At 38.9% G+C, this 23,607-nt stretch overlaps 1 pseudogene; it reads left to right on the top strand.

The window, feature by feature from the left end:
* The first annotated feature begins 729 nt into the window (after positions 1 to 729).
* On the top strand, positions 730 to 15,348 carry LOC130038104 (cytochrome b-c1 complex subunit 2, mitochondrial-like; annotated as a pseudogene).
* The last annotated feature ends 8,259 nt before the right edge of the window (positions 15,349 to 23,607 follow it).

The following is a 23,607-nucleotide window of genomic DNA, read 5'->3' on the forward strand; positions in this document are numbered from 1 at the left end:
CGGTTTTGAGTCTATGAAGTTCCTGAGCTGCTGTTTATCTAGAAAATAGTGTACCATTCCTTCTAGTTTGAGAGAGAGTTTAGCCAGCTAGATTATTCTTGTTAAAGCATTCATTTCAGTGAGTTTTTTCACTATATCCCCCCATTGCCTTATGAATACAATTAAAAAAATTTTTTTATATATTGATTCACCGTGAGAACAGTCACGAAGCTTTCCAGTTTAAGTCTCTGTCATACAATGATCAAACCCCCATCCATCACCAGTGCACACCTTTCACTGCCAAGAACCCCAGTATATCCTCATCCCACCCACCCGCTGCCTTTGTGGCAGATGATCTCCATTCTACTCCCTCTCAACTTTCATTGCATTCAAGATTATGACACAACACCTACCTTTATTATTTGGAATTTCCCCCAACAATCAGACCTGCCAAAAAGGCACCATTAGATAATCTGTTTTCTATTGCTTATCATAAAGAGCATATGATTTTTGATTTCTGATATTTTAGTAATAAGTCTGGAGGTATTTCTGCCAAAAGCCGCTGGGTTTCGAGATTGGTTTGTGTGCCTCTGGGATCTTGGCCGTTCAGGAGCTGGAGGAGCTGTTCGTGGGTGTCAACTCGGGGACTCATCAGGGCGGGGAGAAGGGCCGGTTCCTCTCCCTATCCCATGAGGCCCTGCATGCCTTGTCACTGCAGTCTCGTACCTGCTGTCTAATTGGCTCTAAAAGATGGCAGCCATCATGCTGCTGCTGGGGTTAAAGGTGGAGGGACAAACACCCTTCCCCTCTTGAGGTGGCACAGTGCCATAGTTTAATGTACAGTCCAGATGCATTTCTTCCAAAAGCCGCTGGGTTCGGAGATTGGTTTTTGTGCCTCTGGATCATGGCCATTCAGGAGCCAGAGGAGCTGTTCTGAATAAAATTTTTAATCCTCTAAACTTTCTTTCTAATTGCAGGTAACACATTTGTGGGGGAGAGTGGACTGAGAAAAAAATATAAAATGTGATTAAAATACCAAACAGCAATTCCACTTTTAGACATATGCCCTGAAAGCAGGGATATGAACAGATGTTTTCATAGTGTTCATAGAAGCATAATAATAATAGCCAAAATGTAGACGCTACCTAAGGGTCTATCAATAAGTGGACAAAAATGTGCCATATATACATGTTGTAATACTATTCAACCTCAAAGTGAAATAAATTATGATTGTAAAGGAGTTGCCTATTATCACCTCCCCTGTGTGATGCTGGGAGGTGAAACACAGTACCTTAACAGATGGAGAAGGAGCATCCCAGAAGGACGAGTGAAGTGGAGCAGTAAAGGAGCATGACCTGGTAGAGTTCATAGGCCTCCTCCACTTCTTCCCCTTTCTCACATACTGTCTCCTCTGTCAAGATGTCCTGGTACTGCTGGTACTCAGACACCAGATCATTAACATTGCTCTTGAACAAAGACACTGGTGTTCGTGTCTCAATCCTGGCTCTGTGCTTAGGGATCACTTCTGACCGTTCTCAGATGACCTCGTGTAATTCCAGAATAAAACCTGGGCTGGGAATGTGTAAAGCAAGCACCTGACCCACTTCATTATCTCTCTGGCATCAATGAAGTAAATTGTGATCCGTACACAATATTGATGAACTTTGCTAACATTCTGTTGAGTAACAAAAAGATAAATATTATATTATTTTACTTACATAAGGCACTTAATGTAGTAAAACGTTTAAAGTCAGAAGGCAACCTGGTGATTGCTAGTGAGTGGTGCAGGGTGAATGGGATGTCATTATTTAATGGGCATGGTTTCTATTGAGGAAGATAAAAAGATAAAAAGCTTCTTGTGCCGAATAGGGGCAAAATATGAACGTACTTAATGTCACTAAGTGGACATATCACAATAGTAAAAATGTTGAAATAGAGACTGTACAGTAGGCAGGACACTAGCCTTCATGCAGTTGACCTTGAGTTTATCCAGACACCATATAGGGTCCCTGGATCCCTACCAGGAGTGATTTCTGAGCACAGAACAAACTGTAAGCCATGAGATAGCTGGGTGTTACCCCCAAAACAAAAATATGTTTAAAATAGCAAATACTCTGTGTATTTACTATAATAACAAATTTCGTCTTATAAACAAAATTAAGTTCTAATATCATACTATTTAAATAAACAGTAGTGGTTTAGAAAAAACTAAACAAAAGCATATATCCAGATTCACAAAAGAAATATGTGTTTCACATTGTTCATTACCCAATGTAGTATCTATATCTTAGAGTTGTGTGAATCAAATCATGCATATAAAAACATACTTTAGTTATATGAACCAGCAATTACATTAGCAAACCACCCCCTCAGACTTCATCATTAAAACAAGTGACAAGTGTGTTTTTTTGAATATACCACATCTTCAGGTTCTTAGAGGCCAGACTGGTTTTCTATTTATAGTTTGACTAGAAATGGATTGGATAAAATAAAGTGTTATCAGAAATTTTTCCTTTTAAAACATAAGTGAAGAAAAGTAAGTCTGAAAAAAAACATTTAGGGACTGGAGAGATAGTCCAGAGGATAATGTGCTAGTCTTGCTTATGGTCTACCCTTGCTTAATCCCCTGTAGCCCATATATCTTCTGGAGCCCACCCAGATATGACCCCTGAGCCTAGAGCTAAGAGTATCCCTAGAGTGCCGCTGAGTGCGGCCCCAAACGGATAAAAGCACTGATTTAAGTAAGCAAGAAGAAGAAATACAAACACAGTTAACTTGGGAAGAATGTCAAACAGCATAAGTTATAAAGAAGGTTCAAAGAGAAAAAATGGGGCTCTGGTTTTGTGCTAGGTTGAGTTAGGATAATGAAAATATGTATTTAGTAGTTTTCAAAAAGCTTGCATATTTATAAAAAGGAAATGTAGGCATGCACATTGAGAAATATACTACAAACATACAGAATAACTATCGTATGTACAGAAAAATAGTGGAAAAACATCATAAGGGGTGTGTTTTTAAATATGGACACAAGAAGAATAGTAACTGCATGTGGAGGAGATGCCACTTTGCAGTCTCCACTGGCCAGTATTACCCATCAAGGGCTCTGGGGTCTTTATCCATAAAAAGATATATGTAAGACTCTTTCTTGCTCCAATCAAAACCAAAAGGATACAATATGTTGCCTACAGAGAGGGGTTGTCACACCCTCCAAAAAACAAGTCCCAGGGCTGTTTCCATTTTCTTTAAAAATGTTTTTAAAATACTTTTATTTAGGGGCTGAAATACAACTGGTAGGGTGCTTGCCTGCATGAAGTTGATCAGGCTTTGATCCCCAGCACCCCATATATGGTTTCCTGAGCCAGCCAGGGTATTCATAGAAATAATTTTTTCTATGACATGTTTCTCACGTTATATTATATTAACTCATTCTAAATATACTATGAATTGAGGGGCTGGAGTGATATCACAGTGGGTAGGGCGTTTGCCTTGCACGCGGCGGACCCGGGTTCAATTCCCAGCATCCCATATGGTCCCCTGAGCACCGCCAGGAGTAATTCCTGAGGGCAGAGCCAGGAGTAATCCCTGTGCATTGCCGGGTGTGACCCAAAAAGCAAAAAAAAAAAAAAACAAAACAACTAAGTATACTATGAATTGATAAAATATTTTAAGTTCTCAATAGCTGAACAATCAAAGCACATACTTCATTAACGTATGATTTGTTATTTTCTCTAGCAGTCAGGTAATTCAAAGAAGTTGTCTCTACAATATCATCCCTTAGAGAAGACCTTTATCACCTAACTTCTTTTCTCCTGGGAATAGCTAATTCATCTGGTATTTATAGCCGTAGAGTTCTATATATTTACGACTCTAGTAAAGCACATGGTCTATTTTATTGTAGATAATAATTGTACTATATTTCATTGACTTATCTCAGCTCTTTAGCATATTTTTGGTAGTTAGTAAGAAACCTCTGTTTATGCAATGGCTGAGTGATGATTTTGGTTTGTATATATTGAGTTTAAATTGCTAGCAAGGTACATAGTATCTTGCAAGCATTTGTAATCTTGAGAGTTTGAGTATAAAGAAAAATACTCAAGAAAACTAGAACTATATCAGTAGGTGAGATTCACAAGGAAAAATGATGGAATAAGAAGAATTTTTTGACTTCTTAGAGGGATACTGATTCTGGTACCAATGTTGTTAGTGTGATATGGTAATAATATTCGAAGAGGTATGAACCTTTACTCCTAAAGAATATACAGTTTTGTTCCACCACCATATTGCTTTCCTGGAAGTCAGCTGTAATTTAGAGTAATCTTAAGCCATGGAACTACTAGCCAGAACTTGTTCTTCCTCTGAAGATTTTATTACCTCAAAGTTGCTCCAAGAGTTAAATCCATGGCTTACCCTGCAGGGATGGCTCTGCAATCTCAGGATTTTGAGTTTACCAAATGGCTTCAGTGATTGATTCCATGGAAAATTATGCCCCTGCATCAAAAATTGGCTGTTAATTAAAGCAGGTAGTAGATATGAAAACTCCATAATTTTAGGAATCTCTCACTTGCTTTGTCTTGCATTCAGTTTTACAACAAAAAGACCATCATCTTTCAACATAACATGTGTAATTGAAGCAAATGGTAGTAAAATAAGCGTGGTTGAAACAAGGGAAAGCATGGCCTACACTGTGGAAAGTCTGTGGTATGATATTGATGTTTTAAATAGAACTGCTGCTCAATATCACCACATAACCATTATTTCATCCTTGGGAGGTCAGTATCCTTCAGTCCCTGCTAAAGACTGAAAAAGGTGTAGCCTTTCAGAATCCACAGGATCATCTTAATGAAAATTTGCATGCTGCTGCATAAAAAATGCCTTGCCTAATTCCTTGTGCTGCCCTGAATGATAGGATTAGAAAAGTTACATCCAAGAAGTTATTTCAATTCCTCTTTTGCAAACCACAGCACCCAGAAGGATAGAGAGAACAAAAGGGAATGCCCTGCCACAGAGACAGGGTGGGATGGGAGGATGGGGGGCGTGGGAGGGATACTGGGATTAGTGGTGGTGGAGAATGGGCACTGGTGGAGGGATGGGTACTCGATCATTGTATAACTGAAACCCAAGCACAAAAATATGTAAGTCTACAACTGTACCTCATGGTGTTTCACTAATAAAATTTTTAAAAAAGAAGTTACATTTCTTTGTTCAGAACTACTTTACAAGTGTAAGAATGGCTTTGATTGGATTTGATATAAGTTACCCAGTTTTGAAGCAAGTTGCTGAACAGTTTCTCAACATGAGGGAAGGGCTTGGTCTATTTGGTGCCAAGAACCAATACTGTGGGGTGAAATTTAAGAAGAGAATGGAGACAGTCCATGCTGTGCTTATCACAGAAAGTGTTGCCATGGGAAGAGCAGTAGCAAATGTATTCTGTGTTCTCCAGTAAGTCCTTGGTGCTGGACCACATGTCAAGGGAAGCGACAATGCCACCAGCGCTCTGTACCAAGATGCTGCCAAGGGGATTAACCAACCATTTGACATTTCTGCTTTTAATACCAGCTATTCCAGTTCTGGACTCTTTGAGATTTATACCATTTCATAGGTTACAGCTGCTGGAGATGTAAGGAATGCTGCGTATAATAAGTAAAATCAATTGCTCAGGGAAATCTTTCCAAGAATTTAAGAACAAGCTGAAGGTTGAATACTTCTAGTAAGTGGAGTCTTCTGAAGGTTTCCTGGGTGAAGGTGGGTCTCAGGCTCTAGTTGCTGGTTTGTTTGTGCCACCATCACAGTCCTTCAGCAAATTAACTCACTAACTGATGCTGATGTCACAAAGGCTGCAAAGAAATTTGTTTCTGGCTGGAAGTGAGTGGCAGCAAGTGAAAATTTAGGGCAAAAACATCAAAGTAAAAAATCTAATAAAACCCTTCTCTATTTACCCAACAAGGTGGATTTTAATATCTTATTTAATATTTCAAATAATTTATTATTAAATTAATTTAATAAATTAATAAAATTAAATAAATTATTAAATAAATAAAATATTTTAAATATCTTTAAAAGCTTAAAAAATGTAGATCATTACTCTTAGTTGTCCTAAAGTCAGTAAAACATTAAATATGCACATATAAAAAAAGTTCAAACTCATTGGTCTGTAGACTTAGAATGAGGCTCTACCCTTATCCTATGTTGTTCAAATTATTAGTATCTTGCACTTCTTTACTTATTTTTTTGCTTTTTGGGTCACACCCGGCGATTCTCAGGGATTACTCCTGGCTCTGCACTCAGGAGTTACTCTTGGTGGTGCTTGGGGGGACCATATGGGATGCTGGGGATTGAAACTTGTCGACCAGTGCAAGGCAAATGCCCTCCCCGCTGCATTGTCACTCTGACCCAGTATCTTGCATTTCACACCTTTTTAACTTCTCCCCTTTAATTTATGGTCTGACGCATTAGCTCTGTTTTTTCTCTGTGTCTAGCTTAAGGTTATTCCATTTTGTTTACTCTTTAAAAATACATTTCTTAGTTTCATTGACCATTATGTTGTTTTCTTGATTTTGATAACATTGATTCATATTCTTATTTTATAATTTCCCTCTTAATTATTTGGGGTTTCATTTATTTTTCTTTTTGTAGTTTCTCAAGATGTGAGTTTAGCTTATTTATTTTAGCTTTTTCTTATTTTCTGATGTAAGCTTTCATTGGGCTGGAGTGATAGCACAGCGGTAGGGCATTTGCCTTGTACGCAGCCAACATGGCCGACCCGAGTTTGATTCCTCTGCCCCTCTCGGAGAGCCCCGCAAGCTACTGAGAGTATCTCGCCCACAAGGCAGAGCCTGGCAAGCTCCCCGTGACATATTCGATATGCCAAACACAGTAACAACAAAGTCTTCAATGGAGATGTTACTGGGCCTGCTCAAGCAAATCGATGAACGAGCAAATCAATGAACAACGGGAGGACAGTGACAGTGACAAGCTTTCATTGCTATGAACTTAGCTCTTAGAATTGCTTTTGCTGTCCTATAGGTTCTGATGGTTGTGCCTTTTTGTCTTTCATTTTGAAGAATTGTTTTTAGTTCTTCTTAACTTCCTTTTTCAATCAGCAGTTGTTCAATAGTATGTTGTTAAGTTTTCAACTATTTGTTCTTTTCCCTACCATTTCTTTTCTTCCTCACCCCAACATTTTCTTTTTGGTTAATTTCTACTTTCATTGCACTATTTCTACTTACATTTTTACTTATATTGTAGTCCGAGAAGTGACTTAAGCTTACTTCTATATATATATGACTTCATGGATACTTATTTTGAATTTTAACATGTGGTCTCTCCTGAAAAAATGTTCCGTATACACTGAAAATGAATATGTACTCAATTTTTGGGTGGCGTGTTCTGCACATTTATTAATTCCAGCTCTTTGAATTCATTAGAGTTCTTGTTTCCTTATTGATTATCAATCTGTTTGATGTGTCTAGTGATGAATGTTGAAATCTAGCACTAATGTTGTCTTGCCATTGATGTATTTCCTAAAGTCTACAAGTAATTGCTTTAACTACTTTGCTGTCCCTCTAATTGGTGTATATATATTTTGGGCATTCATTCTCTTTGGTGTTTCATGGAATGATACAGTGCTGGGGATTAACCCTGAGACTCCCTCGTGAAAGTAAATACTCCAGCCATTTGAGCTATCTCCCCAGACCTGGATATATATATATATATATATATATATATATATACATATATATATATGCTAATGAAAGTTAAATCCTCTTGATTCCATTGCTATCTTTTATGACTTCCTTTAATTTGAATGCTATTTGGTCTGATAAAATTATGGCCAATACTTTTTTAGGCTCCATTTGTCTGTATGATTGCTTTCCATCCTTTAACTATGAGCCTGTGTTTATGGTGAGAGTTCAGTTGTGTCTCTCTTTCATAAGCAAGTAATTGTATTTTATTAGCATTTTATAAGCAGCAAATGTCTGAATTTTGCTTCAGACTTCAGTCACTATGTGCCTTTTGATTGGGTTACTCAGTCCTTTGACATTTAGTAAAATTATTGACAGAAAGGAATTTATTGCCATTTAAAATATTTTTCTAAGTGTTTTTGCAATTTGGCTTTGTTCCTTTGAACTTTCCTTATTTTCTCTGCATGCACTTTGAGGCTTCTCTTTGATGTGGTCACTTCCATTTGCCTCTTCTAGTTATTTTCTCCTAGGTATTTTTGCTTTGAGACTTCCTTGAAACTCTACATTTATTATTTTTTAAATTTATGTTGAGTTCATTCTAAAAGTTCCTTTTATTATTTTATTATTTATTTTCTTTATCATTTCCCTATTTTATGATCTTTATGTATTTTTTGTTTCTGAGGGAAGTTTTCTTACTTTATTAGTAGACCAATTCATATTTCTTACAGAGCTGGTTTAGAGGCAGTAAATGCCTTTAGTTTGTTTGATCCCTTTAGTTTGTTTAAAAATGTGTTTTATCACTCCTTCAAATCTGAGTGATAACCGTGCAGGATAGAAGATTCTTGGTAGAAAACTTGGAGATTCTTTTCACTCAAGACTTTGAATATATAATAACATTCCCTTTTGCCTGAAAAGTTTCACTTGTGAAATCTGATTTGAATCTTATGGGGGTACCTTTACATGTATGTCTTTGCTTTTCTTTTGCTGTCTGTGTGAGTTTATCCCTCTGTTTGGTTTTTGTCATTTAGAGAACAGTGTATATTAATGTTCTTTGATTTGGGCTTATTTTGTTTAGAACTCTTTGGAATTTCTGGATCAGGGCACATGTATATTTTCTTGTGTTAGAGGCATTCTTGGCTCTTACTGCTTCTACCAACAATTCATTTTTTTCTCTTTACTTTTGAACTTCCGATAATGAAGATGTTGTTTCTCTTAATGCAATCATATGTATTTCTAACTTTTATTCACTTTTTGTTTCGTTTGAAGCCAAACTTGTTGGTTCTCAGGAGTATTTCCTGAAAATTCTTAGGGAACCGTATGGTACTAGTGATTGGATTTGGGAATTTCAAATGCAAATGATGTGCTCCAGACTGTTGATCTATCTCTCCAGCCCTGTTATCTCTCTTTTAAAAAAATGTATTGAATCACCGTTGAAAAAGTTACAAGCTTTCATGTTTGGGCTACAATCGCACAGTGATCAAACACCCATCCTTCCACCAGTGCACATTCCTCACCACCAATCTCCCCAGTACACCCCCATTCCCCACCCTCCCCCTGCCTCCATGGCAGACAATATTCCCCATACTTTCTCTCTGATTTTGGGCATTATGGTTTGCAATACAGACACTGAGAGATCATTATTTTTGGTCGATTATTTACTTTTGGCACACATCTCCCATCCCGACTGATTCCTCCAGCCATCATTTTCTTAATGATCCCTTCTCTATTCCGTCTGCCTTCTCCCCTTTGCTCATGAGGCAGGCTTCCAACTATGGGGCAATCCTCCTGGACCTTGTATCTACTGTCCTTGGGTGTCAGCCTCATGTTATGTTATTCTATAATCCACAAATGAGTGCAGTTTTTCTATGTCTGTCTCTCTTTCTGACTCATTTCAGTTAGCATGATACTCTACATGTCTATCCACTTTATAAACAAATTTCATGACTTCATCTCTCCTAACAGCTGCATTGTATTCCAGTGTGTAGATCTACCAAAGTTTCTTTAACCAGTCATCTGTTGTAGGGCACTTGGGTTATTTCCAGATTTTGGCTATTGTGAACAGTGCTGCAGTGAACATATAGGTACAGATGTCTTATCTACTGTGCTTTTTTGCATCCTCGGGATATATTCCCAGAAGTGTTATTGCAGGGTCAGATGAAGCTCAATTTATAGTTTTTGAAGGACTGTCCATATTGTTTTCCCGAAAGGCTGTACCAGTCAGCATTCCCACCGACAGTTAAAGAGTGTCCCTTTTCCCCCACATCCACGCCAGCACTGGTTGCTTTTGTTCTTTTGAATGTGTGCCAGTCTCTGTGGTGTGAGATGATATCTCATTGTTGTTTTGATTTGCATCTTCCTGATGGCTAGCGATATGGATCATTTTTTTCATGTGCCTTTTGGCCATTTGTATTTCTTTTTCGAGGAAATTTCTGTTCATTTCTTCTCCCCATTTTTTAAAAAAAAATTATTAGTGAAAAACCACAAGGTACAGTTGTAAACTTACAAGTTGTTGTACTTGGGTTTCAGTTATACAATGATCGAGTACCCATCCCTCCACCAGTGCCCATTCTCCACCACCAATGATCCCAGTATCCCTCGCACCCCCCCCCCATCCTGTCCCGCCTCTGTGGCAGGGCATTCCCTTTTGTTCTCTCTCTCCTTTTGGGTGCTGGTTTCTCCCCATTTTTGATGGGGTTGGAGGATTTTTTCTTGTACAATTCTACTAGTGCCTTGTATATCCTGGATACTAATCCCTTATCAGATGGGTATTGGGTAAATATTCTTTCCCATTTTGTGCAGCCCTGTTCTCTTAATTAAAAAAATATTACCCCATTTTCCTGTTGGTACCTTGTCCTCGAGGTCACTGATTCAAGTTTGACTTCGGTTCTGCTGCTGAGGTTCTCTTCCTTTTTCTTTTTTAAGTTTAGTTACTATATTCTTTGCTCCTTAATTTCTGTTTGGATGCTTTTTCCATACTTTCAAGAAGATTATTTATTATATCTTTCACTGATTTCTTTATTTCATTGAACATTCAAAACACTGAGACTTTGAGGTATTCCTTGGACAGTTTAGAAAGTACTGGTGTATCTGAATACCTTCCTGGGTTTTGTCCCCATTCACCAAAGTAACTGAATTCCTCCATTTTTTTCATTATGCCTGGTGCTGCATGAGTATTACAAATGGTGATTTGAGTACAAGCTGACCTTATCAAAGAACAAGCACTTACGTTTGCAAAATTGAACCAATGCCTATGACAGAGTTTGTGTGGGCATGGATGACAACTGGGGATCTGTGGTTTTATGGGCCCTGTAGATGCAGTAGAACCAAACTCTAATTTTCCTGGGCTCTGACCCAGGATTCACAGTTGTTGATATCTTGCAACTGATGTGGAATCATAGCCCAGACAGCCTGAGTAGCAACTGGGGATTGTGGTCACAGGTATTCAAATCAGCTGTTCAGCAAGTTGATCTTCATAGCAACTGGTGGATTTGCATTTGCCAGTACCGGCAACAATTATAGATCCAAATTTCAGAAGATTTAGGTAGCAAACTGTGGTTTGATGTTGTGATAGGCCTGTGTTTGAATAGGCCTGGGGCACCTTGTTAGATGCTCTAGTATCCCCATGTGCCTGAGTGTTACATTAAAGCAATTCTGGAAGATGACCAGGGGTATCACAATTCTTGCTACCCTATGATATATTTGTGTTGAGTTTTATCACATCTGTTGTGTTATCCAGTGTACTAGTTTTCTAGTAGACTGACTTTTTACCAGTTTTGAAAGACTTAGAATCAGTAGCAAGAGAATTCAGGCTTATGTGAATACAAGAATAGCTGTGAGTCAGATTCTTTCAATTTTGAGGGATTAGGCTTTAGATCTTATATGCCCCAAAGTATTTGAAAATCAACGAGAAGGACCGATATATGTTCAAACATCTATGGGAGAGAGGGGCTCTTATTAGACAGAATTTAGCAGACTGGCACCTGCCCTATTCTAATCCCTGAGACTGAATGAAATCCTCTTGCTTGTTGCCAACATTTCCAGAGGACTTGCTTGCTATTCCACCATGGTGAGCTGGTCATGGCAAAGTTAATAGGCATGGCTAAGCAAGTGTCAGTCTGACAGGATACTGTTCAGCTGCTGATCTGATGAGAAAGGCTTACATCCAGGATGGCTGTTAACAGTTGTTGCTGCAAGTAACAAGGCCACTGTTAGTGCTGGCTTCTGCCAGATCCCAGTCTTTGTCCCATTTACCAGGTGCAAGCACAAAGCTGGACTTCAGCAAAACCTGTGTGCTCAGAAAACACTATCTCTGAGTAGATATTTAAGTCCAGTACTAAATTTCAGTTTTCTTCTTTCTTTTCTCAGTGCAAACTTGAACTATCAGTCCCATGTACACTTTTTTTTTGTTTGGGGAGCAAAATCCTGCGGTGCTCGGGGCTTTGTCCTGACTTTACTCTCAGAGTTCATCCTTGTAGATACTCAGGGAACCATATGGAATGTGGGGAATTGAACCCTAGGTCAGCCATAATCAAGGCAAGCACTCTACCCATTGTACTATTGTTCCAGCCTCAGTTCCAGCTTTGAATCTTCCCCACTCCCAGGAGTTGCATTCCTTAGCTCTGAAATCAGCAGTAGCTCCCCAGTGGATTTTCTCAGTGAGGTTTCATGAAGGACTTTGTGCTTAATTTAGGTTTTATAAATCCTTTTTGTAGTGGGGTCTCCCAAGAATTTCTCAGGAGGCCCAGAGTGGGGCCCAACAGTGATTCTCAGGAAAATGGGCTGGTGGTTGAATGCCAAGGTCCTTAAAATGAAGTGTTGCTACAGCTCTGAAATTCTGGGAATTACCCAGGTTACTAGACAATGCTGGGGGAGGAACTCCAGAACCACACCTGCCAATGCTCGGGTCTCTAGAGCCACACTTGTGCTCTTCAGAGGGACCATATAGTTCTGGTATCAGACCTGGGTCAGGTACATGATAATCAAACATTTTGAACCTTATACTATTTCCTGGCCCTGTTCAAAATCTCTGTATGGGTAGTGCAGGCCATTTTTGTCCATATTGGTTGTGTCTTAACGGAAATTTTGCTTTGTTTTAAATTATAAAAACACTGTGTTCTCACTGTAACAAGTTAAATGGTATGAAAATACAAAAAGATAAATTGAAGGCCCAAAAAGATAATACAAGGCATAAGGTTATGTCTTGCATGTGACCGAAATCGTTTCATACCAGACACTGCTGGGCGCCTGGATAGTAGCCCGAACACAAACCCCCAAAGCACCTCACTCTGGGTCCTTAGAGAGAACTGTTATTTCTGGTTGGCCAAGAATAGTTGGGAGAGACCCTCAAGCCTTCTGAACAACACTTGGGAGGGTCAACATTTTTCTTTTAAAGATGAAGTTAATAATTTCTTGGCATGCTGTGGGTTGAGGGTTAGGGCATTACTCTGGTGAAGGGTGTTGTGTTGGAACATTGTATGCTGAAACAGTATCATTAACAGTATTGTGAATCATTGAGGTGTTTTAAAAAATATTTATTTATTTTTATTTTTTGGTCACACCCAACGATGCTCAGGGGTTACTCCTGGCTCTTCACTCAGGAATTACTCCTGGCGGTCCTTGGGGGACCATATGAGATGCCGGGAATCGAACCCAGGTCAGCCGCACGCAAGGCAAATACTCTACCTGCTGTACTAATCACTCCGGCCCTCATGGAGGTGTTTTTTTTTTTGCTTTTTTGGGGTCTCACTCGGCGATGCTCAAGGGGTTACTCCTGGCTCTGCACTTAGGAATTACTCCTGGAGGTGTTCGGGGGACCATATGGGATATGTGATGCTGGGAATTGAACCCGGGTCAGCCGCGTGCAAGGCAAACACCCTACCCACTCTGCTATCGCTCCAGTCCCTCATGGGATAATTTAATTATTTAAATTTAAAAAATTATATTTTAATTTAATTTTTCAATTAAAAACTAATTTCTTTATTCCCTCCCTTTGTAAAATTGAAGATATATTTATGTAGCCTTTATGCCTTTTTCTTTTTCCTAAATATTAATTTTTATTTTATTGAATCACTGTGAGATAATGCATTACAAAGCTGTTCATGATTAGGTTTCAGTCATACAATGTTCCAACAGCCATTCCTTCACCAGTGTAATCTCCCAGGACCAATGTCTCCAGTTTCCCTGCCACCCCTAAAATACACCCCTACCCCAGTCTGCCTCTATGGCAAGCACCTCTTTTCTCTCTCTCTATTTTACGCATTATGGCTTGCAATACAGTTGTTGAGAGGTTATCATGTATATCCTTTTACTACTTTCAACACTCAGTTTTTATCCAGAATGATCATTTCCAATTACTGTTGTCATAATGGACTCTCCTCTATCTTAACTACCCTCCATCCTCCACATCCTTGTGGTAATTTCCAACCATTGACCTGTCCTCCTGGCCTGTTTTCCCTAACCCTGCATATTAGTTTCATACTATTTTTATATCCCACAAATGAATGCAGTCATTCTATATCTGTCTCTCTACTTCTGACACATTATGTCTTTTTTGTGTATGCATATGTATATTTATGTGTATATATATACGTGTGTTTATATAATTTTGATGATTATTACTTTACTTTTCCAAGTAACACCAGTGAATATTGCCTGAGAAATATATACCAATCCAAATATGCTTTTTAAAAAACTAATGATTTAATGGTGGATCTCTTTATAATTCTTTATTTCATTCTACCTATGTCACTGTGTTTCAAGTAATTTCCTTGAGGATATAAACTTAGAACATGTTTTCTTAATTCAATCTGCTGATCTCTGACTCTTTTGTTTTTTGATCTTTGGGTCACCCACGCAAGCAATACTCTGGGTTTATTCCTGGCTCTGCACTTCTGGCTGTGCTCAGTAGATCAAATGGGGATGCCAGGGATCGAACCTGGATAGGCCATATGAAAGGTAAGTGCCCTATCTGCTGTACTATCTCCTCAGATCTAATCTCTGTTTATTAACCTTGTATTTTTCATTATATATAATGTAATTGCATTAGTTTCCTATGACTGTTGAAATAAAAAGCATAATCTGATAGTGTAAAATCACAAAAATTGAGCATGAGAGATGGGTCAAAGGGCTGGGGTGCATGCTTCATGTTGGAAAATATGGAAACTAACTCTGGCACTGCATAATCTCTCAGACACCACCAGGAATGACCCAGGATGGGAGTAGCCTGAGACTTGCCAAACAACTGCCCCCTTCCCCCATTGCGAATTTAGTTTTTCACAGTTCTAGAGACTAACGGTCTGATATCAAGGTGTTGGCAGAGATATGTTCCCTCTGAAGCCTCTAGTGGAGAAGTTTTATTTATTTCTTCAAATTTCTAGTAGCACTGTACATTATTTGCCTTGTAGTAGCAAAGCTCTAATCTCAACCACCTGCATATAACCCTCTTCTGTTTGTTTGCATTTATGTCAGATAAATATATGCTTTTCTCTTTGTGTGTCTGTGCTAATATTTTCCGCACCTAATAAGGAGAGAAATTATATTCTATGAAGTACCCTTCAATATTCCTATCTTAACTCGACTACATGTGCAAAGATATTTGCTATAGATTAAATATGTCCCTCCCAAATTCTTAGGTTGTAACCTAAAGTCTGATGTGATGGTATTTGGAGGCATGGCCTTTGGGAAGTAGTTAAGTAATTAAGTTATTCCTGGGTGAAATTCCCAGGAATAACCATTAATTGCATTTTATTTTAATTTTTTTCTCATAAACATATGATCTACCAAGTTGTTCATAATAAAGTTGTTTCAGGAATTAAATGTACCAACACCGATCCCACCACTCGTGTGACCTTTCTTCCACCAATTTCCCCAGTTTTCCACCCACCACCCCAGCTTTCCCCTTGCAAGCACAATCAAATTTACTTCATATTGTGTGTAGGCAATGGGATTCTCAAATCTTAGGCATAAAGACACAAAGGCAAATGGAATTATCAAATCTTAGATCAGTAAGAATTAATTTGTGATAATTGTTATATCTCGCAATGATGTCAATAAAGTCGTTGTCTGAGAATCTATGTGCTAGTTAGTGCTAGTTGAACCTTCTGTATTATTGTTTAGTCTAATTGAGCTTGGTGTCCTTCTTTGCAACTTTCCAACAATATTTGATGGTCCTACTGGGTTGATAGTACTATGAAAATTTGAGGTACCCACAAGCTATGGATATGGGACAATTTTGTGTCTTGGCAGTTTGATGAGGTTCAGTTGTGAAGCTGGGCTGTTTTTAAGTTGGATGGTGTTGGGTACAGCTTTGGGCTGCTGTGCCTTCAAGCAGAAAGGGGACTATGGCCACCACACATTCTTTTTTGCGGGCACACCTAGAGATTACTCCTGGCTTTGCCCTCAGGAATTATTACTGGTGGTGCTTGGGACACCTTATGGGATAGTGGGGATCAAACTCTGGTAAGCCACATGTAAGACAAGCGCCTTATACCCTCTGTACTATTGCTGTGGTGCCAATCTGTATTTTGAGAATACCCCAGAGTTATCAGCAGGGTCCAGTCTACTTGGGAAGACTCAGAAGTATCATGTTCTCTTCAAGCTGTGACGCTGGGCCAGGAGTAATTTCTGAATGCAGAGCAAGAAGTAAACCCTGAGCACCACCCAATGTGGCCCCCAAACCAACAACAACAAAAAAGAATTTTGGGAGACAGATTTTTGTCATTTAGAAGCTGTCCACTTTAGAGTAATTATTATAGCAACCTGTTTTGACTAAACAACCTTGTTTCTAAATAAGGTTATATCTACAATTACCAGGGACAGTTCTTCAGCATATCTTTTGGGGAAATACAATTCAATCTGTAACAGAAATGGTATGTTAAGAATTAAACCTTCTGTTTTGTTATTTGATTTCTATTTCCTCTTTTTCTTGTTCTCCTTTCTTGTCTTTCTGTAGATTATTTACTGACATATAGTTAAAAAATTTTAATTGAGTTACTAGAGTTTGCAATATAATAAATTATACCTTTCACGCGTAAATCATTCAAATACTGCACCCATTACCAGAGACCCCACTTTCCTCCACCAAATCCCAGGGATCCTCTAAATACTGCCCCACTATGCTTTGTGTATGGGGCTCAGTTCTATAGACAAAATATTCCATTCTGATGACTTTAACAAGTTTTTGTTCCCCTAGTATATTTATTTATTTTATCCCATATCTGGAAGAAAGACTATGTGTGTGTAGGTGGTTGCCCTTACACATATATAAAGAAATATAGCTAATATCCTAAAATTCCACAAAGTGTAAATAAATGATAGATTGATAAAGTAAATTTTTTCAAAAAGTGGTTTTACAGGTAAAAAATTAAAAAAAGAAAAATATAGATAATTCTATGCAATTCATTAAAATTTTATCTGAAATAGATAAATTCTACTAACATGAAATTTAATAAAAGTGAAGAGAATTGGGACCAGAGCAATATTATACCAGAGAAGGTGTTTGCCTTGCCTGTGGTCAACCTGACTTTGATGCTAGCACCAAACCCAAGACCTAGCCTGAGGTTGCCTGGAGTGATCCCTGAGCTCATAGTCAAGGAGTGGGCTCTGAGCACTACTCGTTGTGGCCCCTTCAAAAAAGGTGAAGACAGCCAGTATCATCCTTTTAAAAAAATAATGTAGGAGTACTGCTATTTGCTCAGCCATTTATTAAGCTGATTAAATTAGGTATGAACTCCACATTTACTTTTTTATTTTATTGTATCACCGTGAGATAGAGTTACAAAGCTTTCATGTTTGAGATTCAGCCATACAATGATGAAACACTCATCCCTCCACCAGTGCACATTTTCCACCACCATTGTCCCAAGTATCACCCCCCCCCCCCACACACACACACACATACATACACATCGCAGTCCTCACCCTGTCTCTTTGGTAGAAAATTTCCTCAATACTCTCTTTCTAATTTGGGGCATTAAATTTTGCTCGAATTTTCTCACCACTATTCAAGCCTACCTGCCAGGGGCAGACACTAGATAATATATTTTCCATAGCTCATTTCGAATATCATGAGAGCTCACATGGGCGTGCTTGTAAATGTAAATTTCTATATTGTAAATGGTTGGGTTCCAGAGACATCTCTGTGTGGCACTAATCCATTTTGAGATTCAATTGGGACCCTCTGGGCCAGGGCTGTTGGTGCGCTAAGATGGCATCCGGAGGCAAATTGTGGGCATAACAGGCAGTCTTCTTGAGCAGGTGGTGACCCGAGGAAGGACAGCTCAGATACTTTGCCACCATGTGGCCTGGAGATTTAGTCCTGAACCCGCATACCTAGGTCTTGCTTTGAAAGTTCTTGCTCACCAGGATTCCATATGGAGTAGGTGGGGAGACTGTATCTGCTTCATCTGGGGTACCCGGTGATATTGGCTTGGTATGGGGTCCGGAGAGATCTCCAGTGCTGTGGTGTCATCTGGGACTTGCTGCTGTGTCTCCGGGCCAGGGCTGTTGGTGTGTTAAGATGGTGCCCAGAGGCTAATTGTGGGCATAACAGCCAGTTTTCTGGGCGGGGGGGGGGGATCCGGGGAGGGACAGCCCAGTTTCTCTGCCATCATGCTGCCTGGAGATGTAGTCCTGGAACCCACATACCTGGGCCTTGCTTGTGGAAGCTCTTGGTCACCGGGATTCCATCTGGAGTAGGAGAGACAGTATCATCCTTAATGGTGAAAAACTGAAAGGATCAAAATGGATCAAAGACCTCAACATCAGACCGGAAACCATAAGGTACATTGAAGACAAAGTTGGCAAAACCCTCTATGACATTGAAATTAATGGTGTCTTCAAAGATGTCACACCACCGGCCAAGCAAGTGAAAACAGAGATAGACAAAAGGGACTATCTTAAACTAAGAAGTTTCTGCACCTCAAAAGAAACAGTGACCAAAATACAAAGACAGTCTACAGGATAGGAAAGGATATTCGCCGAATACACATCTGACAAGGGGTTGATATCAAGGATATACAAAGTACTGGTAGAATTCCACAAGAAGAAAACATCCAACCCCATCAAAAAATGGGGCGACGAAATGAACAGAAACTTTCTCAAAGAAGAAATCCGAATGGCAAAAAGGCACATGAGAAAATGCTTCACATCATTCATCATCAGGGAGATGCAGATCAAAACAACAATGAGATACCATTTCACACCACAGAGACTGGCCAACATCCAAAAAAACAAAAGCAACCTGTGCTGGCGTGGATGTGGCGAGAAAGGGACCCTCCTTCACTGCTGGTGGGAATGCTGATTGGTTCAGCCCTTTTGGAAAACAGTATGAACGATTCTCAAAAAATTAGAAATTGAGCTCCCATTTGACCCAGCAATACCATTCCTGGGAATATATCCCAGAGAGGCAAAAAAGTATAGTCGAAGTGACATCTGCACTCGTTTGTTCATTGCACCACTCTTTACAATAGCCAGAATCTGGAAAGAACCTGAGTGCCCGAGAACAGATGACTGGTTAAAGAAACTTTTGTACATCTACACAATGGAGTACTATGTAGCTGTTCGAAAAGATGAAGTCATGAAATTTACATACAAGTGGTATTACATGGAAAGTATCATGTTAAGTGAAATGAGTCAGAAAGAGAGGGATAGGCATAGAAAGATTGCATTCATCTGGGGAACATAAAGTAACAAAATAGGAGACTAACACCCAAGAATGGCCGAGATTAGTACCAGGAATTTTGCTCGATGGCTTGGAGGCCAGCCACACATGCTAGGGGAAAAGGGAGCTCAGATAGAGAAGGGAGCACCAAATAAAGGGTATTGGGAGGATCCTCCCAGGATGAGAGAAGCATGCTGAAAGTAGACTATAGACCAAACATGATTGCCACTCAGTGCCTCTTTTGCAAACCACAACACCCAAAAGGATAGAGAGAACAAAAGGGAATGCCCTGCCACAGAGGCAGGGTCAGATGGGCTGGATGGGGGGTGGGAGGAATACTGGGACCCGTGGTGGTGGAAAATGGGCACTGGTGGAGGGATGGGTACTTGATCATTGTATAACTGAAACCCAAGCACAAAAATTTGTAAGTCTACAACTGTACCTCATGGTGTTTCACTTATAAAAATTAAAGAAAAAACCCACAGCACCCAAAAGGAGAGAGAGAACAGAAGGGAATGCCCTGCCACAGAAGCAGGGTAGGATGGGGAGATAGGTATGGGAGGGATACTGGGATTAGTGGTGGTGGAGAATGGGCACTGGTGGAGGCATGGGTACTTGATCATTGTATAACTGAAACCCAAGCAAAAAAAATTGTAAGTCTACAACTGTACCTCATGGTGTTTTACTAATAAAAATTTTTTAAAAAATGTAAAGCTGGATCCGTATCTTACACCTCACACAAAAGTCAATTCACCTTGCTTTTACGTAAAGACTCATAATTGTGGTGCAATAATTTTCTAATGCCATATGCACCCAGTTTCTGGAACTTTGTTGTAGAAGTCCTGGAAAATGAAAACAAATATCTCACACTAGTCACCAGTAATAGGAATCTTGGAACATTGTCAGATAATTGAATCTATGGCTAAAAGCTTAACTCTGGTTTGCCTCCATTTCTCTGCATTAGACATTTTCAGCACACACTAAAGATATTTTTAAGGAGAAAAATGAATTCATAAAAATCATATGGTAGAAAACCAACCTAATAAAAGGAGACAAATATACATTTTATGGGACCTTTGGGTGTTCACTTCAGGTTCCAACATCTCCTTCTAAATTGGAAGGATAATTTGGACATTTATATAAAATCTCTCCCTTTTACACAAGTTTAGCTTAACGTATTACTGTTCTGAGTATGTTTTATTAAAAACTATGTAAGGTAAGTTTGTTGTAATTTAATAAAATGAATCTTGTTATGATTTAAAAGTCAATTCAAAGTGGATTAAAAACCTGGAGATCTGAGCAGAAACTATAAAACACATAGACGAAAATATAGGCAGCACACTTCAAGATTTGGACCTCAAAATTGTTTTCAATGATCTGATACCACTGACAAGGGCAGCAAAATTTAAAATAAACAAATGGGACGACATAAAATTAAACAGCTTCTGTATGTCAAAAGAAACATGGGCTAAAACTATGTGAAGTAATCCTGAAGAAGAAGAATAAAAACGGATGACTTCACTCATCTGTGGTATATAGAATACTGGTTGAGGAAATGTATTTTAGTAAAAATGTTAATGCCTAGGTCACCCTTTACACCAGTGTTTAGAGAGAAGTATAGAGAAAAAAGAAATCAAGGTCGGAGAAGAGAACTGGAAGTAATGGGTGAACAGACACCAGGTCTTCAATTATACCGGTGATATGTGTGAATTACATAGCCATATATCTAAAATACAGGCTTACCAAAACTAAAAATATTACATCTATTCTACAACCACTGAAACTTTGTAATGTGCCTATCAAGTTGACGTGAAGAGATGGAGCGGGAGTTGGGGTGTGGAGGGAATATGGTAACACGGGAACATGGGAACACAGGTGGAGGGAAGTAACTGGTTGTGGTATTGGTGTTGAAGTATTTATGCCTAAAACCTCAGCTATCAATAATTTTGTAAATCACAGTTTTTTAATAAAAAACATAGACAAAAGATAAAAGACAGCTAACTGAATGGGAAAAATATCTGCATTCAACACAACAGATAAAAGTTTACTCGAGCGGGCCCAGTAACGTCTCCATTGGAGACTTAGTTGTTACTGTGTCTGGCATATCGAATACTCTCGGTAGCTTGCCGGGCTCTCCGAGAGGGGCGGAGGAATCGAACTCGGGTCGGCCATGTTGGCCGCGTGTAAGGCGAACGCCCTACCCGCTGTGCTATCGCTCCAACCCAGGATATATATCCAGGATATATAAAATACAGAGATCCACAAAAAGAAATTCAAAAACTATAAAAGATTCAAAAACTATAAAAGATTTGGAGAGGAAATGAATAGGCACTTCTCAGATTACAATAAGCGATGGCCAGTAGGCTCATGAGAAAATGTTCAAATCTCTTATCATCAGAGAAATCCAAATCAAGATGACAATGAGATACCAACTTACACAAGTCAGAATGATACATACCGGAAATAGAAGGAGCAAGCTACATTGATGGGGATGTTGTGAAAAATGAACTCTCATTCAGTGTTGGTGGGAATTTTTCCTGATTCAAGTCCTGTGGAATTAGTATAGAGAGTTCTTAGTAAACTTAGAATTGAACTGCCATATGACCCAGCAATTCCACTTTGAGGGCATTTATCCCTAGGACATAAAAAAAACACTCTCTAAGAAAAAGGACATATGCACATCGTTATTCATTGCCGCACTCAGTACAATAGCTAAACTATGGAATCAATCTAGGTGTCCAATGACAGATGAATGGATTATGAGATTATGCACAATGAAATACTAAGTAGCTGCAAGGAATGTCGAAATAATGCAGTTTACTACAGCCTGATTGGAACTGGAAGATAATCATGTTGAGTGAAGTAAGCCAGGAAAAAGAGAAGCACAGGATGATCTCACTAATGTGTGCTATATAGAACACTGGATGAGGAAAAGTATTGTAGTAAAGGAGGGATGCCTAAATCAACCCTTGACCCTAGTGTTAAAGATGAGAAGAACAAAGAGGGAAAGAAATCAAGGGGAAAGAAGAAAATGAGAAGTAATCTGTGAACAGGTATAATTTATCTGATGATATGGGAGAGTGGTATAAACATATATCCAAAACAGACTCAACAACACTTAAAACATGAGATCTAGGTAGCAACCACTGGAACTTTGTAATGTGCCTGTCAAGTTGACAGGTGGGAATGCAGTGGGGGTAGTGATAGGGAGGGAAGATGGGAACACTGATGGAGGGAAGTTGATGGTGAAAAGTTGATGTTGAAGTATTATATGCCTAAAAATAAACTGTTTACAAAGTTATTGAACTGTGTAAATCACAGTTTTTAATATAAATAAATTTATTAAAAATGTGAAAATGGCAAAACCAGAAAATGGGTGAACAGGAGAAAAATTAAGGGAAAATCTGAATAGGCCTATAAAAGTGACATAGTATTTTTGAATATGTGGTCTTTTATAAAGTTTTCTTTGTTGTAGCTCTAGGTATTACAAAGTAAATATGTAATTTATTATAGACTACTTGTATGCTTGTGCATGGTTTACTCCTTCCAGTAAAGATAGAGACCTTACTTCTATTTATATTCCTTTACCTTACCCATTTTATTCTTTAAAATTTATTTATTTATTTAGTAGATACATTTCTTTATTACTTATTATATTCCATATTTTGTTTACATAGTACAATGATTTATAATAACTTTTTTATTAGTGAATCACCGTGCGGAACAGTTACAGGCTTACAAACTTCCGTGTTTGCGTTTCAGTCATACAATGATCGAGTACCCATCCCTCCACCAGTGCCCACCACCAACCACATTACCCATTTAAAAACTATGGGTGTCTTGAGCCATAAAGACAGCTCAGTGGGCTGAGCACATGCTTTTCAGATAGGAGACCTTGGTTTAGTCACTGGCAAGTGACATTACAAGGGCCCTGAATCATCAGGAGTGACCACCAAGCAGAGTGCTGGGAGTAATTCTCCACTAACACTTCTGGGGGTAGCCCAAAACCAAAATGTGTCATAAGTACTTCCTCTGCATACACTTGTAATATATATCTGATTAAGTATGGTGTAATAATTTTTTATTCCCTCCCCTTTTGCCTTATTGTTGTGCAACGTTACATGGGTTACACACATGGCTGGCTTTGATGCTCATGCATTTTTAGCTGTAGTGCTCACCAGGAGCTACATATCAGGCTATAAAACCTTCACACTTGCTGCAATGATTACTGAAATTACTGAAATTTTCACTCCTTTGGTTGTGGCACTTTAATATGTGCCCACTGGG

This window comes from Sorex fumeus, unplaced genomic scaffold, assembly GCF_029834395.1.
Source record: "Sorex fumeus unplaced genomic scaffold, SorFum_2.1 ptg000073l, whole genome shotgun sequence".
Lineage (NCBI taxonomy): Eukaryota > Metazoa > Chordata > Mammalia > Eulipotyphla > Soricidae > Sorex > Sorex fumeus.